The sequence below is a fragment of the Chiloscyllium plagiosum genome, unplaced genomic scaffold, assembly GCF_037043375.1.
Source record: "Chiloscyllium plagiosum isolate Xiang-an unplaced genomic scaffold, Cpla_swu_hap1 HiC_scaffold_1, whole genome shotgun sequence".
Classification (NCBI taxonomy): Eukaryota; Metazoa; Chordata; class Chondrichthyes; order Orectolobiformes; family Hemiscylliidae; genus Chiloscyllium; species Chiloscyllium plagiosum.
In genome coordinates this window covers 24630052-24653738 of record NW_028270139.1, presented here as the reverse complement: position 1 = coordinate 24653738, position 23687 = coordinate 24630052, and positions in this window count along the sequence as shown.

Below are 23687 nucleotides of genomic sequence, written 5' to 3'. Positions count from 1 at the left end.
CCAGTGGGGTTCTGTCCTGGTGGCGGTTGGAGGGGCGGGGTTCAAGGTACGGAATGCTGATAGGGGAGGGGAGGGAAATATATCCTTGGTGGTGGGGTACGGAATGCTGATAGGGGAGGGGAGGTACGGAATGCTGATAGGGGAGGGGAGGTACGGAATGCTGATAGGGGAGGGGAGGTACGGAATGGATGCTGCCTGACCTGCTGCGCTTTTCCAGCAACACATTTCCAGCTCTGATCTCCAGCATCTGCAGACCTCACCTTCTCCTGACCATTGTACAGGTCTCATTTTAAGCAGAAATTTGAGTTCACCCAAGGTCATTGTAACAATCTATTTTTCTGCCAAATTTCGTTGAAGACTGATGAGACAATAGTGATTTTATGGTCAGCCAGCTTCCCCAGGATGATTCACAGGAGTGCAAGAACTCTCACGCCCTAGTGTATTTCCTAATTCACAGCAGAAAGTAGGAGTTAAGTGTGGCAGGACTTTTTTAAAAATTCTGAATTTATTTTTTAAATATAAACGTTTTGTTCTTGTTTAATTTTAAATTGGGATTTAGAGAGGGTTGCCACAGTTGGAATCTCCTGGCCTCACGATCAACATCAACCCACTCTCCTCATTGGGATTTCATCAGGCAAAGCTACTCACTTCAGTCACTGGATTCCAGTCACCCTCCAGTTTGGGAATTAATCCCAGTCCAAACTATTGGCCAGGTCTCCCAGTGTCAGGCCTGGGGTATTCTGACCATCTGATTAGCTGAAACACTTGGAGGGTGGACAGCTTCACTCACGTGGTGCGGGGTTGGGACTGCATGCAGGAAACTAATGACTGTAACCACTAGTTGTAGCTTCCATGCCCATGCTGGATGATGTCTTGCTGACAGGCAAAATCACCACCTCCATGTGAAATATCACAGCCATGTTTTTTTCCTAACAGCACAGAGAATGTGATCAGGAAGGAAATACTTGATGATTGAAGGGACTCCCACTGCTGTTACCTTTGTGACAGATACATCAGGTTGGTTTGCTGCCATCTTCTTTTTACATTGGATTGGAAGGGTCTGACTGGTCTAGTATGGTAGAGGAACTCCCCTTAGTAGTTAAGGAGCAGAAGCTCTCGTCTTAAACAAAGAGTCATAGAGATGTACAGCATGGAAACAGACCCTTCGGTCCAACTTGTCCATGCCGATGAGATATCCCAACCAGACTTTCAATTCATTCAGAAATGGGGATGTATATGTTTTTAAATAAGTCAAACATAATAAGGTTTCCTCTCTTAACATGCTGTTCCCATGATATGTATCACTCTCATTTTAATTAGAGTGTGATAATCGACCTGATCTTCGATGAAGACCCAAGCTCAAAGTCTTCAAGATGTCCCTTACTCATATTCTCTGTCTCCACAGATAGGTTGCCACTTTGATCATAATATAGCTGACTTGTTGCTTCATTTATCCTTGCGCTTTACATACTTCTAATACACACAAAGAAAGTTTTTTTTGGTGTTCTCTCCATACGTTTCCCTGATCTGTTTGCTCTTCTTTCCTGAACTTCTTTTTGGAATTCACCTTTATGCTTATTGTACTATTTTTGATTTTCTGCAGTATTTTGCTCGCTTTGCCAGATATTATTTTTCTTGCTTTTTTGAAATTGGATCCTTATCACAGCTGCTCAGTAGAGCAAGGTGTAGAGTTTGTTGTTCCATGCGTTTGATTAATCAGACCATGTTCAGCCTAAATTTCCTTACTCACCTTTCTGCCAGTGTCCTCTTGGACTGTCACAGATTTCCATTATCGTTGCTATTTCCAGCCCACTTGCTTCTCAGCCAAGAATGTTTGAATTCCCCTTTTAGAAAATTTACTTTTATTTTACCCTTTTGTTCCAACAATTATGCTAAAATATGCATCACCGACCAATACTCATTTGAGCTGTTCCATCTCAGTCTCCGAAATCTAAATGCAGAATTTCCAAACGCTGGCTGATGTACCATTGGACTGTGACAGACTGGTTAATACTGCTGTACATTTAAAGTCTGAAGTAGAGTATTCATGCAATTCCACTGACTATGTACAAATCATGTAAGGGCTCATAATATTACTGTTTTGCATTCATGATTTTTTTTTTCAATTTACTGGGAACTTGCCTCCAATATGTACAATTCTCCTCCCTGAGTTCTTGTAAAATGAGCAATATCATGCTTAACGTTTTGAACGTGAGTCTCCTCCTTTGTAGATCTATCTAACACATCCCCTCTCTACCTTTTTTTTAAACTTAAATAACTATTGCTGCCTGCAACTTTGGTTTTCTATTATGAAATCCCATCTGAAATTCCAGGAAAGCAAAACTTTAAGATGTCGCTCATTCCCTTCTCTAAGTTGTGATCTTAATCGTGCCATACATGTGCCATGCATTGACTATCACTAACAGAGAATCTAACCATCACTTCTTGACAGTCAATGACGTTGTCATCATTGAAATCTTCAGTGTCAAGCTTCTGGACGTTATCTTTGATCAGAATCTGAACTGGTCTATCCATATTGGGATAGGTCTAGGTGGGTTACTCCTCAGAGGGTCGGCGTGGACCTGTTGGTCCGAAGGCCCTGCACCCACACCATAGGCAATCTAATCTAATCTATTAATATTCTAGCTGTGAGGGTAATTTCTCCCACTGTGGATTCCTTTACTTAAACCCTCAAGTCCTGTCAACAGCCTGGTAAATCTTTTCTGAACTCTCTTCAGTTTAATAATATAATAATATCCTTCCTAGAACAGGGCGACCAGAACTGGATATTGTACACCAGAAGAGGCCTCACCAGCATCCTGTTCAACCTCAACCTGATGTCCCTACACCTACACTCAAATGGTATAACAATGAAAACAAGCTGCAAAATGCTTTCTTAAGTCACAAATTTCAAAGAATGATGTACCTGAACCCTTAGGTCTCGCTGTTCTAGAACACTAGCTGGGGATGTACCATTAATTGTACTTTGTCTATTTTACCAACACTCCTTGTGACCAGTACAATTTATTCAGAATCTTTATTTTTTCCCTCATAATTCTTTTTCATCTTGCATCATTTTGAGGACCCTGCTTTGGACAGCTTCCTGCATAATTATACTTTCAGTATCACCTGAAGCAGCAATTCACTGTTCCAGTACCATCTCTGGGATTCATTTACCACTATTGTTCCAGTCTTGACTTTAATTAAAACAGTCAGATCTGTGAAAGATTTATTCATTCTCATTCTTTAATCCTCTGCATTCTCACAACACTAGATTATAGTGCAACAGGTTTATTTATTTGGAAGTACAAGCTTTTGGAGCACCGCTCCTGCCCCACTAGCTACCTGATGAAGGAGTAGCGCTCCAAAAGCTTGTACCTCCAAATAAACTATAACCTGGTGTGTGATTTTTAACTTTGTCCACCCCAGTGCAATACCTGGATATCTGAACAACTTCAAAATAGAGGAATCTTCAATTATCTGCATTACGTTCTTGCCATGAAGGCTGAAGAAAATTACTGCTTCCCTCAAGGCAACACGCAGAAGTGGTTGCTTATCCATATGATGTATCTTGAGACAATAAAGACAAGACAACAAAGACAATAAATTTGAACAACCAATCCCAAATTTAAATGCCATTAATCATTCATACAAATTTGTTAAAGATGACAGTTTGTTCCTGGAATGACCATTATTTTTACAAAATCCAATCATTTACTGATCACACCTCAAAGGCGATTAACATATCATCTCTTTTTTACATTACAACCAGGAGCTCTAATTCTAGTGCAGTTCTTCGACAACACAATGGTTGCATTCTTGTGCAACCCTGCATTATAGAAAAATCATGCTTTAGAAACAGCGCTTGAAGTGCTGGCGCTGAGGGGTGACCACATAGAGGTCTATAAAATCATGAGGGGCATGGATAAGGTAAAGAGGAAGAGCTCTGCATAGTTTTAAGTTTGATTTGAATTTCCCTGATGTGTGGGTTAAGAAGGGGGAGAATATGGTTCTTAGTTTTATTTTTTAAGTGTTATGAGAGTTTTGCCAGGATAGCTAGGTAGTTGTTTTGTTTACATCATTTTAAGTTAGGTCTTCAAAACTCTCAAGGTGAATTGTTCAGTGCATTAGAAACAAGGTAGGAAGGAAACTAAGGTTGTTAGAGGCAAACTCCTGTACTCAATACTCTGACCAATAAGGGAAGCATACCAAACGCCTTCTTCACTATCCTATCTACCTGCGACTCCACTTTCAAGGAGCTATGAACCTGCACTCCAATGTCTCTTTGTTCAACAACACTCCCTAGGACCTTACCATTAATAGACAATAGACAATAGATGCAGGAGTAGGCCACTCTGCCCTTCGAGCCCGCACCATCACCCAACACGATCATGGCTGATCATCCTTAATCAGTATCCTGTTCCTGCCTTATCTCCATAACCCTTGATTCCACTATCCTTGAGAGCTCTATCCAACTCTTTCTTAAATGAATCCAGAGACTGGGCCTCCACTGCCCTCTGGGGCCGAGCATTCCACACAGCCACCACTCTCTGGGTGAAGAAGTTTCTCCTCATCTCTGTCCTAAATGGTCTACCCAGTATTTTTAAGCTGTGTCCTCTGGTTCGGCACTCACCCATCAGCAGAAACATCTTTCCTGCCTCCAGAGTGTCCAATCCTTTAGTAATCTTATATGTCTCAATCAGATCCCCTCCAGTCTTTCAGCCCGCCATTCCAGGAATTGACCTCGTGAACCTACGCTGCACTCCCTCAATAGCCAGAATGTCTTTCCTCAAATTTGGAGACCAGAACTGCACACAATACTCCAGGTGTGGTCTCACCAGGGCCCTGTACAGTGTATAAGTCCTGCTAAGATTTGCTTTCCCAAAGTGCAGCACCTCGCATTTATCTGAATTAAACTCCATCTACCACTCCTCAGCCCATTGGCCCATCTGGTCAAGATCCTGTTGTAATCTGAGGTAACCCTCTTCACTGTCCACTACACCTCCAATTTTGGTGTCATCTGCAAACTTACTAACTGTACCTCTTATGCTCGCATCCAAATCATTTATGTAAATGACAAAAAGTAGAGGGCCCAGCACCAATCCTTGTGGCACTCCTGTCTGAAAAACAACCCTCCACCATCACCACCACCCTCTGTCTTCTACCTTTGAGCCAGTTCTATATCCAAATGGCTAGTTCACCCTGTATTCCATGAGATCTAACCTTGCTAATCATTCACCCATGGGGAACCTTGTCAAATGCCTTACTGAATTCCATGTAGATCACATCTAGTGCTCTGCCCTCATCAATCCTCTTTGTTACTTCTTCAAAAAAACTCAATCAAGTTTGTGAGACATGATTTCCCACACACAAAGCCATGTTGACTATCCCGAATCAGTCCTTGCTTTTCCAAATACATGTCCATCCCATCCCTCAGGATTCCCTCCAACAACTTGCCCACCACTGAGGTCAGGCTCACTGGTCTATGGTTCCATGGCTTGTCTTTACCACCCTTCTTAAACAGTGGCACCACATTAGCCAACCTCCAGTCTTCCGGCACTTCACCTGTTACTATTGATGATACAAATATCTCAGCAAGAGGCCCAGCAATCACTTCTCTAGCTTCCCACAGAGCTCTCGGGTACACCTGATCAGGTCCTGGGGATTTATCCACCATTATCCGTTTCAAGACATCCAGCACTTCCTCCTGTGTAATCTGGACATTTTGCAAGATGTCACCCTCTATTTTCCTACAGTCTATATCTTCCATATCCTTTTCCACAGTAAATACTGATGCAAAATACTCGTTTAGTATCTCCCCCATTTTCTGCGGCTCCATACAAAGGCTGCCTTGTTGATCATTGAGGAGCCCTATTCTCTCCCTAGTTACCCTTTTGTCCTTAATATATTTATAAAAACCTTTAGATTCTCCTTAATTCTATTTGCCAAAGCTATCTTGTGACCTCTTTCTTCCCTCCTGATTTCCCTCTTAAGTATACAAAGATCCCTCTAAATTCTTCCTATTCATAGAACTATTCAGAGGTCTTTAAACCTTGTAATTGGACCAGCCTCCACCACTTCCTCTGGCAGCTCATTCCATATATGCATCACCCTTTGCATGAAACAGTTGCCCCTTAAGTCCCTTTTAAATCTGAACACTTTCAAGTTTCACAACATGAAATTGATAATTGGGAGGAAGAAGGTGAAGATTCAGATCAAAAAAAAGGAAACATAGGAACAGGAGTAAGCCATTCAGTCCCTCAAACATATTCCATCATTTAACGAGGTCATGGTTGATCTATGACCCAAATCAATATATCTACCTTTGCTCATTTGACTAATGTAATACAATGGCATGAGTTTCAGTCCAGTGATATGCTGATGGCAGAGTCTTTCAATTGTACAGTATTTGATAATGGATGTACATCTACAGTGTATGGAATGTAGTAATAAAATGTTATGTAAATAATAAGAATGACAAAAAAAACTGAAGAAATTTGACAGTTGCACCAGCTTTTGATTTGGGAGTGATAACAAAATAGTTAGAATCACATAATTAGCACAGATGTAATGTCATGAATGAAGAAAACAGGGAAACTGATATGAAAAATAACAGTGATTGCATTTGGAAAATCTGTAAACTTGCAATTTACATGACTGGGCCACTACTGTATTCCTTTAATAGAATATAAGCTATCTCCTATACAAATTAAAGCATTATGATCATCAAATAGGTACTGAGAAGACAAAGAATCAATTGTGTTAAAATTACATATACAATTTGTTTGTCTGTCCTCAAAGACAGACTAAAAATTTTGGGAAAAGATGCCAAATAAGGGATGGGGAGTAAATAAGCTCATAGAAAACATAAATGATATAGACATCAGATTTGTAAGAAATATCAAAAGACACCTTCATGGCCTACAGAAAGTCTGCCCTTGGCAAGAGATTTCAATCTGGTAGTGGCTACGACTCAAAAGTATGGGTTAAAAAATAATTTTCATTTTACGTTTTGCAGATTTGGCAACCGCAACTTGTTTTCTTTACTATGTATTATCGTTGACAAACAATTATGGATAAGGTCATGGAAAATTGAATAGGGATCAACAAAATTGCTCATGTGTTTGGAGTGAGCGTAATTTTTGATGATGAATTCAGTGATGCACATGCAAACATGAATATTGCGAATATTGTCAAAAATCACACAACACCAGGTTATAGTCCAACAGATTTATTTGGAAGTACTAGCTTTCAGAGAGCTGCTGTTTCATCAGGTAACTAGTAGGGCAGGATCATCAGATACAAAATTTATAGCAGAAGATCACAGTGTCATGCAATTGAAATGATATACAGTATTGAGCAAAAGTAGATTGCTGTTAAGTCTTTCATCTTTTAGATTGGGTTGCAGGTTTCCATATATACTGATAAAGTCTGGGACGTCATTAATATATAAATCCCAGAACTTTTTTAAGTCACATTCTTGAGATATCAAGGTTTTACAAGAAAAGGTGACATCTCAGCTCAGACAATATATTAAATGTATGAGGTTCGAGTCTGTCTATACTCCAATTTTCAGTCAAACTGGTTCTATTTCCAAAGTAGGAAGTTATACAACGTTATAGAGGAACCTCAATTATCCGAACGAGATGGGTGGGCACTATTTTGTTTGGATAATCGATTATTCGGTTAATCGATTAAATGCCTTTCCTCTGGGGCTCGGAGTTTTTCAAGTCTGCTCCCCATTCAGGAGATAAGGCAACATCACAGTGCGTGCGAGCCCCCACCACCTACCTAAACCCATTCTAACACCGCCCACCACCTCCAGCACAAAGTGCACGAGCCCCCGCCCCCAGAACCCCATCCAACACCACCTCCCCCACTCCAAACCCTTCCAACAATGCACCCCTGCCCCTCCAAACCCCATCCAAGACCTTCCCCCAGCCCCCAAACCCGTCCAACAACACCCTCCCCCAATCTAGTCGTATTTGCCCATATCCCTCTAAACCCTTCCTATTCATATATCCATCCAGATGCCTTTCAAATGCTGTAATTGTACCAGACACCTCCACTTCCTCTGGCTGCTGATTCCATACATGTACCACTCTCTGCATGAAACAGTTGCCTCTTAGGCCCCTTTTAAATCTTTCCCCTCTCACCTTAAACCAATGCCCTCTAGTCTAGATTCCCCCAAACCAGAGAAAAGATTTTGTCTATTTACCCTATCCATGCCCCTCAGGATTTTATAAACCTCTATAAGGTCACCCCATAGCCTCCGACACTCCAAGGAGAACAGCCCCAAGCCTGTTCAGCCTCTCCCTATAGTTTAAACCTTCCAACGCTGGCAACATCCTTGTAAATCTTTTCTAACCTTTTCACTTTCCATAACATTCTTCCTATAGGAAGGAGACCAGAATTGCACATAAAATTCCAAAAGTGGCCTAATCAATGTCCTGTACAGCCGCAACATGACCTCCCATCTCCTATACTCAGTGCTCTGACCAATAAAGGGAAAGCAGACCAAATGCCTTCTTCACTATCCTATGTACCTGAGACACCATTTTCAAGGAACTATGAACCTGCACTCAAGGTCTCCATGTTCAGCTACACTTCCCACGACCTTGCCCTTAAGTGTACAAGTCCTGCTTTTACTTGCCTTTTCAAAATGCAGCACCTCAATTTATCTAAATTAAACTCCATTTGCCACTCCTCAGTCCATTGGTCCATGGTGCAAGAGAGTGAGCACATGAGAAGGTTAAACCTTAATTCTGGGAACAATGTTAAACCTTAATTCTGGGAACAATGCCAGGCAAATGGCAGATGTGTCAGTGAGGAAGCCTTTCAGTGATAGTCACTATAAATCAATATGATTCAAGGTTGTCCTGAAAAATGGAGTAAAAGATGGAGCAGAAGTAATAGTTCTGAATTTTGGCAAGCAAATATCAATGTGATAAGACAAGATCTGGCCAAACTGGATTGGGCAGACAAGCAGGAGGCTGGGAAAACACTGCAAGCCAGGCAGCATCAGGAGATGAAGAAGTCAATGTTTCGGGTGTAACACTTCTTCAGAACTGGGGATGGGTGTAAGGGGATCGAAGGAGGCACGGAGGCAGTGAAGAAGAGCTCCATGTCATGGTGGGTACAGAATTTGCAAAGGTGGGGGCAGAGGGGTGTCAGTGAGAAAGGGGCTCACTGAGTGCATGTTTGAGGGAGGAAGACAACTTCTTCAAAGTGGGCATCCTTTGAAGAGACTTTGCAGAGGTACAAACTTGATTCGAGACAAAAAAGCAGAAATGGAAGCTTATGAAATACCAAAGACTCAAAACTCTGGAAGCCCTAGAGGCATTTCAGAAGTGCAGGGAGTATACAAAAAAAAAAAGAGGGGTATATATAAAAGAAAACTGTGGTGAACAAAATAATGAGAAACACTTTGTATTTTCATAACTATATTAGGGGGAAAAGGGTAATTGGGGGAAGTGCATGGTCTAATGAGGATCAAGGTGTAAACCTGTGAAAGGACTTGGAAGATAGAGGTTACTACAGGTACACAATCCTTTATCAGAAATCCTTGGGGCCGGTTGTTTTTCCAAATTTTTCGGGTTTTGAATAAATGACATTTTCAGTGAAATAAAAAAAACCTAACAGTAGATGCACATAGAGTCATAGAGATGTACAGCATGGAAACAGATCCTTCGGTCCATCCCATCCATGCCGACCAGATATCCCAACCCAACCTAGTCCCACCTGCCAGCACCCGGCCCACATCCCTCCTAACCCTTCCTATTCATATACTCATCCAAATGCCTCTTAAATGTTTCAATTGTACCAGCCTCCACCACATCCTCTGGCAGCTCATTCCATACACGTACCACCCTCTGCGTGAAAAAGTTTCCCCTTAGGTCTCTTTTATATCTTTCCCCTCTCACCCTAAACCTATGCCCTCTAGTTCTGGACTCCCCAACCCCAGCGAAAAGACTTTGTCTATTTGTCCTATCCATGCCCCTCATAATTTTGTAAACCTCTATAAGGTCACCCCTCAGCCTCTGACGCTCCAGGGAAAACAGCCCCAGCCTGTTCCGCCTCTCCCTGTAGCTCAGATCCTCCAACCCTGGCAACATCCTTGTAAATCTTTTCTGAACCCTTTCAAGTTTCACAACATTGTTTCGATAGGAAGGAGACCAGAATTGCATGCAATATTCCAACAATGGCCTAACCAATGTCCTGTACACCTGCAAACATGACCTCCCAACTCCTGTACTCAATACTCTGACCTATAAAGGAAAGCATACCAAACACCTTCTTCACTATCCTATGTAAATAGTAGCTGAAAATGTGTTGCTGGAAAAGCGCAGCAGGTCAGGCAGCATCCAGGGAACAGGAAAATCGACGTTTCGGGCATAAGCCCTTTTCTGGATGCTGCCTGACCTGCTGCGCTTTTCCAGCAATACATTTTCAGCTCTGATCTCCAGCATCTGCAGATCTCACTTTCTCCTATGTGAATAGTACAAGTGCTGAGACACAATTGATGCCTGCCAGTGTTGGGCCACACCTCCGCGTCACATCTCAGTGACGTGGTTCAAGTGGATGTGGAGTTGGGTCACCTGTTCGCACACCAAAATGCTGTTCCACACTCCACGAAAAAAAACTCGGACTACAGAGATTTTCAGATTTCAGAATTTCAGATAAAGGATTGTGTACCTATACTTTACGTGAGTACATTATATCTGTATTCACTGTAGAGAATGACGTAGGTCCAGAAATCAAGACTGTGATATTTAAAGAGAAATAACAATTGATAGGAAGGAGGTATTAGTGATTTCAGCAGGCTCAAAATTGGATAAATTTCCAGACTTGGATGATTTGTATACATGCTGCTGTATGAGGCAAGGAAGGGCCCTGACATTAATTTTCAAACCCTTTCTGGCTATAGGAGCGCTGCCAGAGGACAACTAATGTGGTACCATTATTCAAGAAGGGTGGTAGCAAACCAGGGAACTAAGAGCTAACATTATTGATAGGAAAATATTTTAAAATTCTAAAGGACAGAATCAATCTCCACTTGGAGAGGCAAGTGTATTCCTGATGAAGGGCTTTTAGTTTAATACATAGTAGTAACTAGGCACATAGACATTGTTTCTATGATTAGGAAGGAAATTCAAATGGTAGGTCTATCTCCTGTGAGATCCAAAGCTGTTCTCCCACCCAATTACACACCCCATTGCACATCATTTTCTGCTTAATACGCTTACCAACTTTAAACCTTTCAGAGCCTAACATCTTATGCAGCAGTTTTCACAAGATGTTTAATGCAAAAACAATAGAATTCCTTATACTTTGAATCATAGAATTCCTACAGTGTGGAGGAATTTGGCTCAACAAGTCTACATCAGTCCTCCTACTCAGACTCAACCCTGCCTCCATAACCTTGTAACCCTGCACTGCCCATGGCTACACATCTTTGGACTGTGGGAGGAAACTAGAGCACCTGGAGGAAAGCCATGTAGTCACAGGGAAAACATGCAAATCCGACACAGACAGTTGCCTGAGAGTTAAATCAAACCCCTGTCTCTGGTGCTCTGAGATAGCAGTGCCACCCTACCTGGATGAGCATTTAAAGTTTTAGATAGATCTTCTGGTTTTCCATGCCTCTTACCTTGCTCAAACATAAATTCTCGCCTCTAAATCAGTCCTTTGATGATTTTCCTGTCCTTTTATGGATTGTGTATTCAATTCTCTTAAATTTCACATAACTCACATTCTTCTGACTTAGGCATGAGCATTAACACTGAGCCAGGGTTATTGCCAGATTGCAACCGCAGCAGTGGTTTGTACAAAAGGTACAACAACAACAAAAATCAGCAGGTTAAATGCCCACTTACTCTACTGCGATATTGGTGAGGGAGGAGTGTTGGCAAGAAGTTGAAAAATTCCCTTCATCGCCATCAACATAAACTTCCACAACAGGCAGCTGGAGGATGGATGGAACATTTCATCTCACAGAGTTGCATCTCTGAGTGCTATGTGCTTCCGAAAGAAATGCTTTCATTTAAAACACTGTGGAGTACAGTTTAGGCCAGTTGGTTAATAACTTTATTCAATTAGTATATTTGATAACTTATGTAAATAGTTAAATTAAGCCATTAAAGTAATTCTTAGGGTAATTTTTAGTCCCAACAATTTTGAATTTTGTGATACGTATATTCAATGTTTGCACTAAAAATCCAAACTTGACTAAAGGCTTTTGTGGCCTGCTGATAGGAAGGAGCCCATTTTCATTTCATGCGCCATAATTATTTGATTAGCAATTTAATCTAACTGAAAACTGCAGAAAACACTTAAGCAAAACAGCAGTTACACAAAAATGATTAAACTTCTAACATATGATGCCTCTGGGTAAAATGTACTTGTGGGTTAATCATATTTTATGGACTGAGCATTAAAAAACTGGATAATCAGGGGAACAGTTTAACTTTGAAGGAGCTTTCAGCATGTTCTGCTTGGAAATCTTATATAATGAGAATGAACAGAATGTTGATCGTCAAATCCAGGCTTAAATTAGAATAATTATTGTATCAGGTCTGCATTTATCTGGAGTTCACATTTTAATATTTTCTTGTAACCCAACAAATCTATTGGAAAACACATACTTTGCATTGAAACCAAAAACTGTTATAATCTGCCATTATAGGCAAATTCTATGTCAGTTTGGGTCAATTGAATATGGTTATGTTGGCAGATTCAGCAGCGTAATTTGGAATTGAATAAATTGGTGTTCTGATTCCTTATCAGAAGTGGTGTGAGACAGTTCTACTCACAGCGTGGGGCACTTAATTTTACATTTACTTGTTAAACCTGTAGCTTAAAAGGTAACAAATTGTTCTGCATTTTGGTTTATAATTTTTAAAAAATGTCTTGAAATTATTAAATGAATTACACTGAGGTTATTAAGCTTTCAATCATTTCTGATCAAAGAAAATTGCCAGGAACCAATGTTCGTCAATAGGATGGGATCATGACTGCTTTATACCCCAATGCTGACCATATTGCAGTTTCTGGGCTTTGGAACAGGCGTATCATTTGTTAGTTGTCATGCAATCCCTGAATGGCCTCCACACTGCCTATTCAATTGCTGGGGTCACCACTTTTTCTGCACCATTTCTAACAGCGATTCTACCCACTTTCATCTCACTCAATAAATCCCTTTCTCACAGTCCAGGATAAATTGACCCATTATAGGGCCAAAAGAGCCAGAAATTGTGGTGGGCTGCCCCACATTTGGCTCCTCACTCCTTACAAGGAGACCATTTTGGCCCTCATTAGTGAGGATTAAACACTGGTCCTGTGAAATGTTGTTCATTTCTCTCCTAAGCCCCACACTCTGAACATGCTATGACTCATTTCATCAGGACTCTTTCACCCTATCATCATGATTAGGAGGAGCATGGATAGGATAAATAGGCAAGGTCTGTCCCTGGGGTGAGGGAATCCAGAACTAGAGGGCACAGGCTTAGGGTGAGAGGGGAATGATTTAAAAGGAACCTCAGGGGCAACAGTTTCACACAGAAGGTGGTGCGTGTATGGAATAAGCTGCCAGAGGAAGTGGTGGAGCTGGTACAATTGCAGCATTTAAAAAGCATCTGCCTGGATATATGAATAGGAAGGGATACGGGTCAAGTGCTGGCAAATGGGACAAGACTAATTTAGGATATCTGCTCGATATGGAGGTATTGGACCAAAGGATCTGTTTCTGTGCTGTACATCTCAATAACTCTATGACTCATTTTCTATTTTGTCTCCTGCGGGTATCTGTGGGATTTCCCTGTACCCTAGGATAGTAATGGATGGTATTTCAGCTTTGATGAGAGAATGGATGTTCCATTGGATGTACTGCTGTTGCTGGCTGGCCAGCATGCCCACATCCCATGAGTGAATTTAAAAAAAAGGATGGTCTAGAGATGGCCAGGCGTTCTACCTCCACCCTGCCTTAGATCTGTAGGTGTTCACCCTGAGGAGGATGCACTTGACTCCAGTCAAGACACACTCAGCATGTGTGGGCCTTCTAGATAACAGTGTCCCATGGCTCACGCCAAGAAACCTCCAAAGCCTGCAGACTGCCTGCAGGTCAGGCTCCCTCCAGCCCAACATTGGAAACTGGGACTGCAGAACAATAGAAAGAAGAAGACCTTCTGAGGGCACATAGCTGGCATGGGTGACACAGCACTGTAAGTACATATCTATATTTGTAAATATGTGTTTTCTTTCCTTCCTCATCCATGTGTACAAATGGGTATCTACTGCAAACAGAACAATGAAGGCACAGAGACTAATTTCAGGTGCATTCTGAATGTTTTGCAATGTTTCATGATCCAAGGTGAAGTGAACAGCTCATGCACCATGTGTAGGCAATGTGGTAACGGCACGCAAAATCCAAAAAGCTCCAAAATGAGAAGTATTTTTTGTTTTTATTTCACTAACAAGGTTATTTGGCGTGCAAACAGTTAACCCAACTCCACACCCACTCAATGCATGTCACTCAGATGTGAGATGGGTGGGCATGGCCCAGCACTGACAGGCCTCAATTCTGTTTCAAAGCCGGTTACTCACAGTGAAGCTGCTTTTCGGTAAGAGTTTTTTAAATTTCACTGTTGAACTGTCACTTATTTCGAAATTCAAAAAATTCTGAGTTCTGAAAACCAGCTGGTCCCAAGCATTTTGGATAAAGGATTGTGTATCTGTATTTGATAAATTGGCAACTTAGGTCAATCATTGCTACAGCACCATAGCCATTAGGGAGATTGATTCATAATGGGGCATAAAGTTGTCAAGAGTGTTTGGGGAAGGATTTGGACTGCACATAGTAGATTAACACTGATCACAGTCAGTTGGAAAGCGATGGCCTTGTGGTGTTACCACTGGACTGTTAATCCAGAGACCAAAGTAATGTTCTCGGGGCCTAGGTTCAAATCGCACCAAGGCAGATGATAAAACTTGAATTTAATTTTAAAAATCTGGAATGAAGGTCTGATGATAATGACAATAAAATCATTATGAATTGTTGGACAACTCATTGGTTCACTATTTCCTTTAAGGAAGGAAACTGCCATCATTACTTGGTCTGGCCTACACTTGGCTTCAGATCCATAGAACTATGGTTGATTCTCAACTGCTCGATAGGAAATTAGAGTTGGTCAGTAAATGTTGGCCCAGCTAGAGACACTTCATCCCATCAATGAATAACAAAACAGCGTGCAGTACCCAAAGGCATGTTTGAACTTTAGTGGAAGGATATTTCTGAAATACTGTTGCCCTTTGAAGGACCTCATATCACTTGAATTTGAAGCCTCAGTCTCTCACAGAATGAAACAAATCCCCCATCCCACTCCATGTAGAACTATGAGACATAGTAGAAAGTGAGGACTGCAGATGTTGGAGATTAGAGTCAAGTGTGGGGCTGAAAAGCACAGCACGTCAGGCAGCATCCTTGAATGCTGCCTGACCGGCTGTGCTTTTCCAGCACCACTGTTATAACTATGAGACATAGCTGTTTGCTGGATGCACATGCAGGGTATCTGCTGTGTAAGCTGCTGGCACATGGTATTGATGTATCCCTGATGCCACACTGTACCATGTAACATCTTCATCCCATTGAAGGATTATTGCTGTCAACCACGAAAAACTGCCTGCCTTTGTGTCAATGCTAAAAGACAAGTTGATTCAGGAAGTCTGTCAGCCTTTGAAGCAAAGCTGAGGGGCAACAGACAAAGGGGGAGGCATGGCCGGGATGCGTTGAGTTCAAAGTAGATGCAAAGTGAGTGAATACTTCGAGAGCAAGCAAACAACCCTGAAAGGCACCCTTGTCCTGTCTGTGAGCTGGGAGCCTGGGTCCTTGCAGCTGTATTTTAATGAAAGATAATTGTGCACTCCAAAGTGCAGCATTAAGGTGTTGAAGTGCATTGTAAGTGTATCAGCGATGGGTAATGATGATGCTACGAGGCTGGTACATGTCAGATGCCAATGTTTGTTGTTGCAGATGTATGCAATGACTACACATGGAGTGTGCCCAATGATACTGGTGTCTTGTTTCCAAGATGGAGGTCCAGTGGAGAAGACCCAAATTGGAATCACCTGGGAACCACTCTGATTTTCATATTGGGAATTCTCAGTATTTGGTTGCTGTCCAGTGATTGGGATAATTTTGGAAACTGCACATTCATAAAGTGAGATTGGGTAATAATGGAAGTAATGATGAGTAATAATCGATACTACTGGGCCTCTCTCCACTCACGAGTGAGAATCTCATCTCAATGTCCAGGACTTGAAAAATGTGACATGTTGATTTTACTGACTAGGGGTTCGCTTGACATCTCATAGAATTTTCCCAAATTTCTTGGAATAGCCCTTAGAACATAGAACATAGAACAATACAGCACAGAACAGGCCCTTCGGCCCACGATGTTGTGCCGAACATTTGTCCTAGCTTAAGCACCCATCCATGTACCTATCCAATTGCCGCTTAAAGGTCACCAAAGATTCTGACTCTACCACTCCCACAGGCAGAGCATTCCATGCCCCCACCACTCTCTGGGTAAAGAACCACCCCTGACATTTCCCCTATACCTTCCACCCTTCACCTTAAATTTATGTCCCCTTGTAACACTCTGTTATTCAAGAGTTGTTGTTCAAGGGCTGCAAAGATCCACCCTTATTGTGGGAGTAGAACAGAAATTACTTTGAATCTGTATAAAATTCAAACTTGCATCCTGGAGCCAATGTTGCACTAAGTGCTAGATTTGCTTATTAATCTGTTGAACCTAGATTTTTTTAAACAATCGAATTTTTGCCAAGATTTTAAACCCACTAGTTTTCAAGACTTAGTCTAATTATTAAAATTATTTATAAGACTACATCTTTAAAAGCACAGAAGATGATGAAAGGAAAATTTTCCTTATTGTATTTTCCTTCACAGAACAGATATATAATTCAATCTAATGCTGGAGTTTTCTGTTAAGTCCACTCCCCATTCAGGAGACTAGACAGCAGCACACCGCACGCGAGACCCCGCTCCCATTCGCACCCCAACCCTGTCCGACACCGATCCCCGCACACCCCCAAACCCATCTGCCTCCCCAACCCTGTCCAACACTGCCCTCCCGCCCGATCCCAACCCTGTCCCACATCGCCCACCATCCACCCCCCCAAACCTGCCCGACATCGCCCCCCCACCCACCCCCAACAACATCCAACACTGCCCCCAACTACGTCTGACACCACCCCTAGAAAAGTCCGGCAATGCCCCCAACCCCATCCGACACCTCATCCCTGCCTGCTCCCCAACCATGTCCGACAACGCCCCCCACCCACCCTCAATCCCATCCGACACCATCCTCCCTGCCCACCCCCAACCCCATCCAATAATGCCCCCAATCCTGTCTGACACCGCAGCCCGCCCGCGCTCCAATCCCGTCTGACACTGCCACACCTGACTTCTAAACCCACCTGACACTGCCCCCCGCCCGCCCCAACAACGTCCAACACTGCTCCCAACCTCATCTGACACCCACCCCCACCCGTACTCAACCACCTCTGTTACCGCCTGTCCACCCGCACCCCCAACTCCATCTGACACCGCCTCCTGTCTGCTCCCAACCAGGTCCGACACCCCATCCCACCCAACCCCCACCCATGTCTGACACTGCCCCCCCACCCGACCCCAACCTCTTCCGATATCACCCTCCCTGCCCGCCCCCCCCCCAACTCCATCCAACATCTCCCCCAATCCCATCCGACACCACCCCCCTGCCTGCCCCCCAAACCCGTCCAACACTGCCCCCAACCTTATCCAATACCGCTCCTCCACCCGCCCTCCCCACCCTGTCCACCCCCAACCCCTCTCCGGTGCAGCCGGACTGGACACCATCAACAAATTTGCTGCTGCTGCTGCCTTTTGGGGGGTGAGTCTCCAAATAGCACACATACAAACACAGAGCTTCTTACTGCAACTTTTTGACAAGTTCCACCTCTGCCCTGTGCAGGACAATGCTGGAGAGATTATCTGGGGAAGGGGATTTAGGGTACATGCCTATGTAGGACTCCAGGGGAAGTGTGCCGGGGACAGAAAGAGGGCGGGAGGTCAATCATTTGGAGATGGTGCTTGGGCTCCCATCAATGTCCAGAACTGTTCTTGGCAGCATTTGAGTAAGCCGAGTTCACTTTTAATCACAGTAAACAAAAGACGTGATCAGTGTTGGAATCATGTCTTTGATGTAATGTTTCCATGGGGACTTCGAGATCTCCTTCCGATAATCCAATATTCAGATAATGATATTCGGATAATCGAGGTTTCTCTGTTCACCCAAATTCTTTTGAATTTCAATTACTACAAGTTTAATTTTGTCAAAGAACAAATTCTGTTTTTCTTTGGCAACTCTTGCTGCTGAAGCGAATGATTTCACACATTCCTACCTTAAATTCCATCTTCTATCTTCTTGCCCTTTCGCTTAACTAACTCTATCCCTGAGCAGCTTCTTCAGCCTCGGTTTTCACTCCCAGATTGGGACTTCTGAGCTGAAACCATTCCCAACCCCGGGAAAGTTGTGCCAGAATTTCAGATTTTCATTCAGAGAGCTAGTGCAACCACAATGGGATGAATGGCCTCATTCTGCATCATAACAATTCTGTGAAGTTCAACTAATGGGTAATCAACAATTAGGACTCAAACTGTGTGCTCAATCGCAACTGTCAAAAGTGCCCATACCACTTCACCTTCTTTAGCATCTAATTTCACCTTTGGTGAAAATAACTCCTGTAATGTGCAGCCTTATGATAACCTTTATATCAGCTTAAACGCTTGGCAAAGTTGTTGCAACAGCCGATATAAGATTGCTATGCATAAGGTTCTTAGTCAAATTCCACCATTCTACAAGTAATTTCTTGTGGTTGGCAAAAGAAATTTTGTATATATAACAAATGCCCATTCTATTTTCAACAGCATTAATGACAGTAAGCATTTTTATTCTCTGTAGCTAAGTCTCCATACTGAGCCTACCTTCTCTGAGTTAACAGCAATATGGCTATAACCACTGGTGAATGCATGTAACACAATATTGAGTCCTTGATGGAAAAATGTCCATAGAGCATTTAGCAATTATTTTTCCCTTGAACAGCTCATCCTTGGGGACAGTTATTGTATAAATAATTGCAGATATGTCTTATTGGGCCCCAATGTTTTCTTGTAAAAAGGGACAGATAACTTTTTTTCCTTATGAAAAGCCATAAACATTCTTTCCTTGATATACTTTGTTGTCAAAAAGTACTTCCAGTGGGAATTGAATGTATGATCCACATCAAGCTCACAGAGCTGTTCTCATAACCAGTAAGTTAACATATCAAATCTGCAAAAGCTTCTTTGCTCTGAGCTTCTGATAACCAAATTGGAGAAGTCAGTAATTCATAAAGAACATGAGTGCAATAACTTGCCAGGCTGTGGTACAAAAAAAAACACTTTTTGAATTGATATTCTATTAGCTTCATTCATCGTCGTTCTGTCAGATTCACAATTTGCAATACGGTTAAAAGTTCTTGGCAGATTGCTTTATATTCTGTCTAGGGTAAATGATTCATTGCAGCAATTAATTTATTGCCACTCAGATGCAATCAGAAACTAAATTTTTTGCTTTCATGACTTTTTCTGCAGATTTTTGATCATCAAGGACTAAGTTTTGAATATGCAGTAAAGCAAAAGATTTGCAAGATTATTTTGTGGATTGTTGTTTTTGCCCCAAGGGTTTTCCAACTGTGTAATGACAACCTTTGAAACTGTCTTAATTGATTTAGGTCAACATTTTCTGTCATGTTGACATTAACAGCAATCAGATTGAAGTTTAACTACAAGTCTAGCATTTATTGCTTTGCAGAAGAAAAGAAATACACGCTCATTTCTGTCATAAAATTACAGAAAATCTAAACTCCTGGCAGCACTTTCAAACAGGTCTTCAATTTATGTGCACAGCAGGTGGCCATTGGACTGCAGTTAAGACCAGAGAGCCATTTTGAAGCTGGATTTTATTCGCAAATGGACACTGAGCTCTATATGGTAATCCTACTGATCTGAAGCTAGGATTCCAAACATCCCTTTAAAGATTTCTGCTTAGGTTGCTCACACTTCATCCATTGGTATCTCAAAATTGCAATTAGAATCTTATATATTGAAATTTTGACCTGTTTGAAACACTTGGGGATTCCAACCATCCTTCTCAAGACTGTACTAAAGATATGATTTGGAGATGCCGGTGTTGGACTGGGGTGTACAAAGTTAAAAATCACACAACACCAGGTTATATTCCAACAGGTTTAATTGGAAGCACACTAGTTTTCGGAGCGTCGTTCCTTCATCAAGTGATTGTGGAGGGCTCAACCCTAACACACAAAATTTATAGCAAAAATTTACAGTGTGATGTAACTGAAATTATACATTGAAGAATTGATTGTCTGTTAAGCCTTTCATCTGTTAGAACACCGTGATAGTTTCATTTCTTTCATGTGTAAATCACAAAACCTTTTTTTAAAAAGTTGCATTCTCGGGTTAGCTGTTAACTAGACAAATATGTTGAAGGTGTTGGCCCCCTGTGTTCTCTGTCTATGCCATGATGTTTAGATTGATTCTAATCTAAAAAGTGAGATAACGGAGTTTTACATGAATTCATGCAGTTTTTGAGTTCAGAGTTCTACATGAATGCATGCAGTTTTTGAGCAAAGTACAATGTAACACTGCAAGTACAAATTCACCCCACAAAATATATGTGTGCATGTGGGTCTTTGTCTGTCTGTGTGTGTGTGTCTGTCTGGGTTGGGGGTTGTGATGTGTGAGAAAGTGCATGTGTGTGTGTGTAGTGAGTGTATGGTGTCTTAAGTCTGTGAGGGGGTGATGTGTGAGTGTGGGAGTGTGTGTGTCTGTAAGGGTGTGTGTGGGTGTCTGTGTGCGCGTCTGTGTATATTTCTGGGTTGGGAGTTGTGAGTGTGAGAAAGTGTATGTGTGTATGTATAATTTCAGTTACATCACACTGTAAATCTTTGCTATAAATTCTGTGTGTTAGGGTTGAGCCGTCCACTACCACCTGATGAAGGAGCGACGCTCCGAACGCTACTGTGCTTCCAATTAAACCTGTTGGACTATAACCTGGTGTTGTGTGATTTTTAACTTTGTACTAAAGATAGTATCAGTCGGAGTGCCAGCAAAAATTGTGGTGTCCCTATTGCAGACTACAGTCACCCAGTTTATGGAGAATTTTGGTGTTAAAGTTGATATCTGTGTGCAAAGTGTTTTAGAAATTACTTCCTTCTCTCTCCTCTTCAATAATTTTCATTTGACCTTTTTTTCCCAACAGGCAAATATTTCTTTCCCCACAACATATTCCTGTCTTCCCCTGAAAGAAGTTATTGGTTGATGAGATAGGAACTCTGCATAAACTGACTACAGTAGATTTTCTCCATGTGTGCAATTGCTGTGGTGGTGGACATTGTTTTGGAGCTAAGGGAAGCAAAATGCATCAGATGCATGCACAGACATTTCAGCAGCAAATAGCACAGTATAGAGTTTTGGTCAGGATGGTCACATGTGCACATTACGATCAGTCAGAAGTATGGGGGAGCAAGCAGATTGTGATGCCAACCAATGTATCATGCAGACTTAATGTCTGTGAGGCCTTTCTGGAGCTCAATATTATAGATGATTACAGATAATTTTCACTATTAACTTCACAGAGCTAAACATTCACCGAACAGCAGGAAGAAACACGCCTCTCATCCCACTAACATTGCTATTTATCAACTAATTACAAGTTAGTTCTTTTTTGATTTTTACTGGTTCTTGCTTAAATTCTAAAACAATTTGGTGCCTTTCATAGTGCATGCAAGTTGCTGAAGGATCCAATATTGACTTCAAAGTGCCTGTAATAATACACTGTTTACAGACATAGTTGCATTATTAGACATTTCAGTGGGATAAAGCCTGATGATATTGATTTCTGTATGAGTAAATGAAGCCAACTGTAATGAAGGTGTGTAATTTATTTATATATATAGCCACTTTCTTTAGAGATTTCATTTGAAACTAGTGGCATATGGGTGTTGGCATACTTTTGTGAAGGAGTTTAAAAAGTCGTCAGATCATTTTTTCCCACCGATCATGCTGTGGAACCTGGGACAACACTAAAATGTCATGGGAGGGAAATAAATAAAACATAGGTGGCATAGGTGACAGTGCACTGCATATAAAATCTCATGTTTACATAACAAGTATGTAGTACATCTCTTTGTTTTAGCATCTACAAATATAACAGCCACCATGATGTTTAATTTCATGTACATACAGGATATATGGCGGATTGGCCTCTGTGATAAGAGAGTAAACACAATACATGCGCAGGAATTAGGCGGCCAGGTCTCGAAGAAGGGCCTGTGCCCGAAACGTCGAATCTCCTGTTCCCTGGATGCTGCCTGACCTGCTGTGCTGTTCCAGCAATAAAGTTTCAACTCTGTGATAAGACCCTGTTACATCACTGTCAAGGTTCTGCTGACACCACTGCCCCCTTAGTCAAATATTCCTACACTTTCCATGGACTCTCTGTGCAAAAGTGTTGTTTCTAAGTGAAATGGTCAGCAATGTATGGGCAGTGAGGTTTACAGCGCACAGACGGCCAATACATCAGGATGGCCATGGATTAGGGGGTCTTACGATTGACCATAAGCCAGCCCCTGGACTGAAGAGGCATGGATCCCCTGACTGAGACCACCCAGCTGGGCTTCTGACTGTGTCAATCCCCTAGGTAGGCATCAGAGGCTGCCCTTGACATACTGCACTGTGACTCCATGACACCCCATGCCCTCATGGACTTTAGTGAGGACTACTCCCTTTGGACTTTGAGACCTGGCCGCCTAATTCCTGCGCATGTATTGTGTTTACTGTCTAGGTTGCTGGTACATGGTGCCAGTGTGAGATCGATATACTACACTAACATATAGAAAGGTGACTGCCTTTTAACTGAGGACTACTGACCAGCAAAGGCAAGACGTGTTTGTGTGATTGTGTTAATTAGCAAGGCAAAGTAATGCAAGTGATGTATGTAGGCTGGCTCTAAGAGATCAAGTAGGCTGTCCTGAGATGCAACCTGATCCAGTCCCTGTCACTGCATGTAAAGTGTTCTTGCTACAGCCTTTCTATACTAGTTCCTGGTGCTCCCTGAAACAGAGATCTCACCTTATAATGGCAGGAGGAAGAAGAGACAGAGAGGATGCAAATGAGGCAGCCCCTTTTATGTCTGGGTATCCATGAGAAATTGTCTTGAGTAAGGAAAGTCTCAAATGCCTATTCTCCAATAGTCCTACACCTTAACCTCCCTTGCCCATTGAGGATCAGATCATCAATTTGGTAACAATACTCAAATAAAACCACTCGCAAAATAAACATCCAAAACAAAACTTCAAAATAAATTCATGCCATTTGTATTTTCTTGAAACTGTGCTAATCTGCAGTCACACAGGAACCTGGTGCAGACCATGAAGTATAACAAGTAGACCTTGGACATTCCCATTTAACATACATTTTCTTTGACATATAACCAAGTGTGGCCATGCAGCAATCTTAAAATGGATTGCATGGTAAATGATTGGCCTGCGTACAATAAAGAATAATT